Source organism: Papilio machaon, chromosome 8 (genome assembly GCF_912999745.1).
Source record: "Papilio machaon chromosome 8, ilPapMach1.1, whole genome shotgun sequence".
Classification (NCBI taxonomy): Eukaryota; Metazoa; Arthropoda; class Insecta; order Lepidoptera; family Papilionidae; genus Papilio; species Papilio machaon.
The window spans coordinates 2011943-2020551 of NC_059993.1; positions in this window are offsets into that span (position 1 = coordinate 2011943).

Sequence of the window (8609 nt, forward strand, 5' to 3'; positions counted from 1 at the left end):
ATAATCGACTGTTATCGAAATCGAATCAGTAACTAAAAAAAGACATTACTATTTCAGATGACAAAAAATTAAAAAATATGTGAATTAATACACCCAGATTACTTTATCATTTCGATCTATCATAAATTAATTACACCGCTATCTTTTAAAACACAATTGTTTTTCATAAAATCGTCATGTTAATGTGAGTATATGGAATTGATGACCTAATCTTTGGAAATTAGCCATTCATTTCACATCGAACAATGCACTTGAATATCGATAGTACTCTTTAATTCATTTCCTTATAAGACTTTATATTCCCGTTATATTAATGCCTTATTTAACAGTATATGTATTAAAGTTAAAGAAAATCAATACAAAGCTTAATTTATTTATATCTCCGTTGTTACGAAAGTGGGTCAACAAATGCGCTCGGGTTTTCAATTATGCATTTTAGTCTTTCAGCTGAAGTTAATTTTGCACTAGAAACACTAGATTTAACTTTTCTTATCCCGCTTCTTAAAAAAAATGTTTACAAATAGGTGAAAAATAAAAATAAAACTCCTAGGGAAAATATGAAATAGCGTACTGGCCGCCATATAAAAGAAAACAATAGTACTCGTAACAATAATAGCGAGTCGTCAGCCAAGGAGTTTCGTTCATATGTTTAAACAGGTAAATTGGTAGTGTGGTCGCAAACCGTTGAAGTGATTGTGCTTAGATCGTTGACACTAACCATGGGTTTACACTTGACAAAAACAAGTTGTCATTCCTCTCTTTCCTTTAAAAAAGACAACGATAACAATATTTTAATAATTTTTCGATTCACAAGGAGGAGGAGCAGCTGCTCCCTTAGGGCGACGTCCATGGTCAATCATTATATTGATTTGTCAATAATTTAATAATTTCCGGAATAAATGATGGTAGTCTTCTGAGCTTCTGACCCTGTTATTTATCTTAAAGTACATATGTATTTATTCACTTAATTCATTTCAATTCAATTCAAATAATTGATTAAATAGAAGACTAGTCATAGAAGTTAACAAGAAAACAAAAATCAAGTCGTATCGTCAGCTTTGTAGTAATAGAGAGAGAAAGAGAGAGAGAATGACATGGCACATGTATTATACAATTGCCATGTTATTAAATTTACAATTGTTTTATATTAATATTGGGGATGGTCAGTGTGTTACGTGATAAAAAAGTAATTATTTTTATCGTGCATACAAGATATCGCCGTTTAACAAAACAAATTTTAAGCAAACACCAATGTAACGTAACAGTCATTCAACTCTAAATAAAAGCACTAAAAGAGGTGATAATGCTAAATTGTCCATCAACTCCTTAAATCAGATTTTGAATCTCTTTTTAGCCGACTTCAAAAAGAAGGAGGTTATCAATTCGACTGTATTTTCAAATGTAAGATGGTTTGAAAATTTTTATTCCTATCTTTGTTTGGGTTTTTGTTAATAAATTCATGTTAAGATTTATTTTGATTAACCATATAAATATGATTAACCAAAGCAAATATCGCGAAAGTTACAAATAGCGGTTTACCTTCCTCGCGTGTTCCTATATGGGTGACCTTATCCCCACCTGTTTTCAAGAAAAACGAGTCTTTTACGAATCGAACGCTATGAGACGAAGCAAAGGTCAATGAATGTCACAAAAACTTGATTCCTATTAAACCGGCCATTGCTATCTGGTAAACATTCGAAATTTAAATTTCCCGCCTTTTTATTGTATACCTACAGCAAATACGTATATTATTTTAATTTAATTTAATAGTAATTATTTTAGTGTGTGAATACTTAAGACATTTTATCTTATGTGTTATTTCATACACAGTGATCCGTAGGTAGGTAAGTATATATGTAGGAGTGTAATCGTAAACCACATGTTTCTCAAATTGACTCTTTACCTCTAAAATTTCCATTAATAATCAATTTAAACAATAATCATAATTTAGTATTACGTTTATTTTTACATTGTGAATTAAAATAGAATAAAACGGTCGAAGTTTAATAATATTTAAAATATTGGTATCGTGTTTGCGGTGCGATGTCGTGCGCGCAACCTTGCCGCGCGCGGCGCAGGTCAGATTTTTCGAAGGTCGATGACTCGTTCGTAATCGCTGCGAGTTATTATTATTTTGTCAGTGCACCCCCCGCGCACCGCGCACCCCGCATCTCCACCACCGACTGCGCTACGAACTACGATAGTAGTTTCATATCCTTGTTAAACCAAATAAGAAATAATAAGTGTTGTCCGATCTATTTCTAACTGAAACTCATAGTCGTTATGTGGCCACTTTATCGTAGATTTAGTATGAGAAATAAATACCTTCCTTATTAATAAACTAACGCTTCTGGGTGCGGCTTGTACATTTTTTTACTGTTTCGTAATGTATTTATTTATTTTTTAAGATTTCTGACCGTATTTCGTGTGTATTTGCTTTTTTTTAAATGGAAGTATTAAATGTGATGTGTTTAGCATAGTAATATATTTTCACACATTTAGTTATAACAGCATGCGTTCAATGGAGTTAGTAATCCCGGCGGCGGAAGAGTCGCTCCGTCGCCCCACAGCTCCGCCTCGCCTCGCCTCAGTTCCTCTCAACTCAACTATCACCAATCATAAATCTTAATACGTCCACATCGATAATGCGCACTGTTCACTGAATACTCTTTATGATTAACATAAACTCTTGTAACTACACCACAATAATTTAATATTTTAACTGTAGTTTTTAAAACTTATTAAGATAAAACGTTCGTCTGTAAATTGATAAACTCGATTTATAAAACTGATGAGAAACGAGGACAAAGCAACATATTATGTATAGGGTTTGTTCATTTGAAGTCAGTTAATAATTGTGACATTAGAAACCTACAAATTATTAATAAGTATTAAAAGTTAGTTCAAAAAAGACAAAGAAAAATAAATAAATTTTACACGACAATATAAAGGTCCGCAGTGTCTCATGTGTTGTGCGAAATTGAGTTTTTCTTTGAATCACAAGAAATGGGCGTAAGAAATATGAATTAGTAAATATTGGCTATTATTACTATAGGAAAGGATATATTATCAACCAGTGTACAATAAGTAACTACGCAACAAATTATTGCTTTCTCGGCGACCATGCAATTGAACCCATGATTGCGAAACATGTGTAGTCTGTGGATATTTGCCGTTTGGTGCGCTGTCAAACGCCGCACGGAGAGCGGGAAAACACGCCATCTGTCAAATAGAAGGTTATTTGCGCTTCTATGTAGTGAAATTTATATTTTATATTCCAACTGTCAACTTATAAACAGAGACTTATACTGTCAATGCTTTTAAATATATAGATACATAGTTTTTAAATTAACATTTATTAATAACCTCGATGACCTTATTGCTTATTAGCATACCCATCACTATACTAAAAGTCTTAGATTTTATCCATAGTTATTATCAAGGTCGTACCAATAGGCTCGGATAGATAAAACCCATACGTACACGTCGATAATTACAAATGATAACTACGTATCACATGATGTATGATTTTATGTCATTCTACTCGTTTATTTGATACATGTAAAACAAATTATCTTGTAACCACTATTCTACTCGTAATATGTGACTGATATGTGACAGATGGTCAGTCGTTTCTCGTATAAAGGAAAACATCCCTATTCTGGTAACACCAATATCACAATGGACTTTTTATGATTTTACAAGTGTTTTTTGGTATTCTTCTGATAAAATGTGCCATATAAATGTGTCATTGCAACATGATTAAAATAATAATAGTGATGTTTTAAACTTAGTTGAGTTTACTTTTAATTTCTTAGGACTTAGGATTTTTGTCTGATTAGGAAGATTAAGTTGGCCGAAAACAAAAACTGTTGCTTTTTGTTATTTAAAAAATATACAAAGTATGCAGCTCGCGAAAAAAAGCGCAAAATTGCTGACCCACTGACCCAATTGCGGTGTCCGTGAGCACGACAAGGTTAGGCCGGCACGGCGGCGCTCGCACTTGCCACTTGCGACACCGCGCAGCCCCGCACGCCGAGCTAAACGCTTACGTGATAGAGATTTAACGATAGAAAATATCTTTTATAACTGGTCTTTTAAGCGAAAATTCTAGATTAACATTTTACGATAAAAATACTGAGCGCCACGTGTATATTATTATTTGCTTAATAAGACAAATGTATTTCGAATTTCAAAAGAAGGAATGTCTATGGTTTCCTAGTTTCTGAAAGAGTACCTAAATCTTATGAACAGTGTTTAATCGGAAATGTTGTAATTTGTGATAGATAATGCAAGAAAATGTTAGTTTTAGCAAATCTATTGCAATTTTGATAATATAGTTTATAGAATAAGGTTCTTCATGAGGAAATAAAAGACAAAGTACTTCGTGTAAACAGTAGAAGAAATAATATTATTATATATGATGATAGATGATATTATTATGTGATGCTGCTCCGGAAGACACGTCCCATTTACACAAGGCCGTCGTTGACACTGATTGCTCCTAATTTAGCACTACTCGTGTCACAGGAATAGAGTATTATAATTTATGTACTTCCTAAGGAGAGTATTGAACCTGTTTAATGAAAGTAATCCAAATACAGTGTGATATGGTACAAGATCATCAATTTTATAAACTATAAATTAATTCTTTAAAAACAGTTAAATATGATGATTTCCTACTACAAGTTTTTTCTTGTTTGACTTCTTTCGTCTACGATTATAAAAAGAAGTTGCATCATCATTAATGAAGCTTAATTTGTTCTTTAAAATTTATTATTGCTATGTCATTACAGTCAATAGATGTCTATCACTAAATCCATCCATACAAAATTCTTAGATTCGTCCGGACAAAACTCTCCTACGTTGAAATACTAGAATTCTTTTATTCAACACGTCTGCCGTGAACAAATTAAAAAAAAACAATAAACGTCATTACGGCCAGCATTGCTATAACTTTAACATCGTTAACAAGGTTATTTATCTATAAAGCACGTGAGAATGAGTACAAACATGTAATGATATTTTTTTTTTTGTGAAATTGAATTCATGTATAGAATTGGTATGCGCAGACGGCCGTCGGTCCCGACCTGACCGTTTCTTATAACGGCAACAAATACCATCCCACTACTGATTTTTTAACATTCATGATTTTTTTTATTACTGCTTATTATAATCTTGTTTTATGTAGAGAACTAGAGAATGTTATGATCATCAATCTGCCCTTATATTGAGGGTCGGTACAGTATGTACTACTCCATACATCTCTATCAGCCGTCAGCCGAGCTAGAGAACGTTATTTGAACCTAACATGTTACACGAAATGCCATTGATTATCATTTTTCTGCTCTTTTTCCTTCTGAGGGACGACACAGTTTTTATCTTCTCTTATATATATCAACTGTAATACCTGAATTTACTCGTTAATACGTATATTGTGTTTCATATAATTACTAGCAGTATTTACCCGAATACGAAATACCGGTTCAATCCATCCATTCAACCTCGTTACGCCCCCTGCTGGGCATAGGTCTCCCCCAAAGGTCGCCACGATGATCGGTCCTGTGCAACCCGTATCCAGGATACTCCCGCAACCTTGACCAGATCATCGGTCCATCTTGCCCACGCTGCGTCGAACTGTACGTGGCCGCCATTCCAGTATTTTGCGTCCCCATCGGCCGCAATACTGGTTAATACTTTGAAATTCCTAAGTACTTTATATTTTTCAACTGTTTACTTATGCGTACTTTTATTAGTGAGAAATATTTAATTCACGTGTAAAATAATTATTTTAAAAGGTGTTTCTACTATAAGTTTACTGGCTTATCATTGTAATTATTATTATTTTTCGCAATATTTGCTACATATGTGTAAGGTGCGAGTTCGTCGACGCGTAGAGGGCATTCCCTTCGTCCTCGCACGGCCGTTGACATCGCCATATAGATAACATTATAATTCATGTGCCTTTCGACAAAAATCGATATCAACGGTAAACTATTAATAAATGCCTTAGAAGCAATATCAAGTTTCTAAATTATGTACAAGTTGAAGCAGTCAATTTCAACTGTCACAATAGTTTCATCTGTTCCTAAGGGTTCTAGGTAATATTAAATCATATCTATAGCTCCTTAGCTATAGGTATCTACCTCGAATTTAATCATTAATATGATAGCAAGATAAGCGTGTTAAGTTTTCCGCTTTAGATTATTAATAGTATACATATAGAGCAAGAGTAATATTACCATTCGAAGTATATTTTTACAAACTTTTTGGACAAATCCAATAGTTATTTTTTTGTGATTACCAAAATTTTCTTGATACGAATTTTGGTATTCGACTTTAATGTTACAATACAAACTGATGACAAATGATAAAGAAAAGGAAAGGAAGAGGAAAATCAAGAATAGATTCCAATTAGGTAAAACCCCAATTAATATTTTAGGTTCTTACGCCGTCAGGGAAATGACCATGGATAGCGGAAAATATAAAAGAATATGACCCTCACATTTATCAGATTTGTTTTTGTTTATGTTTCGGTAAACATATATAGTTAAAAACAAACCCACACACAATCTTATTAAGTCGGAAAAAAACAAGTCGCAAAATTTTCCTTAACAGAAACATACTTAACAGTGTGTTTCCATTTCCGAAACATGCGTACAAATACACATTGTTATCTCTATTTTTTAAAGATAATGTGTGGCATACCAACACGTTTTAGCCTTCATTGTAAACTATAGGTTATACGTGATACAATAAATCTCCCTTCTGACGAATAGAGTTACATCTCTATATAACATGTAACTTATATCGTAGGAAGGGTCGAAATCATCTGTATCATTCTTATGTTTTGGCAACTTTTGCAGGTAACGTATATTGAAAGTACAAATAGCTCCTAATTAATAATTATTTATTACGTAGTTTAGATACATTCGCTCGTAACCATGAGGCAACACTAGTAAAATTATAATAGCATTTATTTACATAACCGCGAGATGGCGCATAGTTGCCGCCACATGAACTTTAAACACGACCTCGTTGCGCAAAACAGGGTAACGGTTGACTCCAGAGCCGGCACGAACCAAAACCGCACGGCCACTTGGAAAGTAATCGTCTGGAAACAGTCACTTTCTCTCCGACAGGTCTCAGTTTCGTGTCGGCAGCCGTGCGTGCTGTTACGTACATATGTCTTTAAATAAATAAAAAAAATCCTTTTCCTACTGTGACTATAGAACTAGTGACTATATTTCTGATATGTGTTAATTGTTTGTTCACAACCCGGTGATTTGTGGATTTTCACACAAATTGGAAGATCAAAGAGTCAAAGAAAGCTACGTGAGTTCTAAACTGGCCTTTTGCTTTCTGTGATGCAACTTCGTGTGAAGTTATAAAGTGTTGCTAGCTTTTAAGGTAAAATAAAACTTACCATTTTAAGAGTTTACAGTCTTAGTTTTTATTTCTCTACCTTATTTTCTTCACATATTTTTTTTTACAAAAATAATTATTTGAGACTAAAATAAAATGTTTTATTTTTGTGTTAAATTATTATATAATTATTTATTATGCAATAATTTATATAAGTTAATAATTTAACTTATATAAATTATTGTTATAATTATTTTTAATTATAAGAGTAACGAAGCTATTGAAAGCAATACAGAAAAAAATTAGAAACTAAATAGGTTATTATCTGTATGCACACGTGTATGTTTAATTGTTTAGATAATTTTAAAATGTGTTTTTAAGCTTCGAACATTGATGTTGTAAAGACGAAAATAAATTGTCTAATTTTATCCTACGTTCATTTAGCTATGTTGGCCAATGTTCGTGTGTAAAATTGACACAGTTAAAGACAGCGAGACGCTTTTTCAACCTTAAAGTTTATTAATATTTATCTGTGGTATTGGTATGAATCTATGTATCGATATTTGTCGGTCATGTAGTGAAAGGCTAGCGAGCCCGCGACAAGTTATGTTGCCATTAAAAATAAAGAAGTGGTGAGGCGATGACTTGGCGTAGGAGCAAAAAAACATGAATGCCCGCGTGCGAGCGAGAGCTGCGAACTGAACCGAACAAGTGCGTTACCCCCGCGAAGAATATGAACGTATATTATTTTTATTTTACATCGTGCGTAGCGGCACAAATGGCCAGTAACATTATAATTTAGAGTTTTACTTCATTGTTGTAAAAAAAAATTAACGTCTACATCAATTTTTTTTTTTTATTTAATTATACCTTTTTTACCTATTAAAGATGGCACAATTAATGTTATCATTTGTCGTAACGACAGTTGTGGACGTAATTAAGTCGACTTTATAATTAGTTTCGAGTTGAGATAGCAAAACCAGTTTTCTACTATTGTTTGACCTTATGAACATTATTATCCTTTACTTGTGCTGTTTTGAATCAAATTTAAATATAATTTATAAATGAATTGGTTTTCGTCTAAATTTATCAAAACATTCCACATCTATTGAATTATTGAAAATGTCTACTTTTAACCATACAATTTTTTAAATGATAATTAATTCTTTCGTCAATCGGACGAATACAAGAAACCTGGTTCCGCATCTGGAATGTGGCGTGTCACAACCATACACATCTGTGTC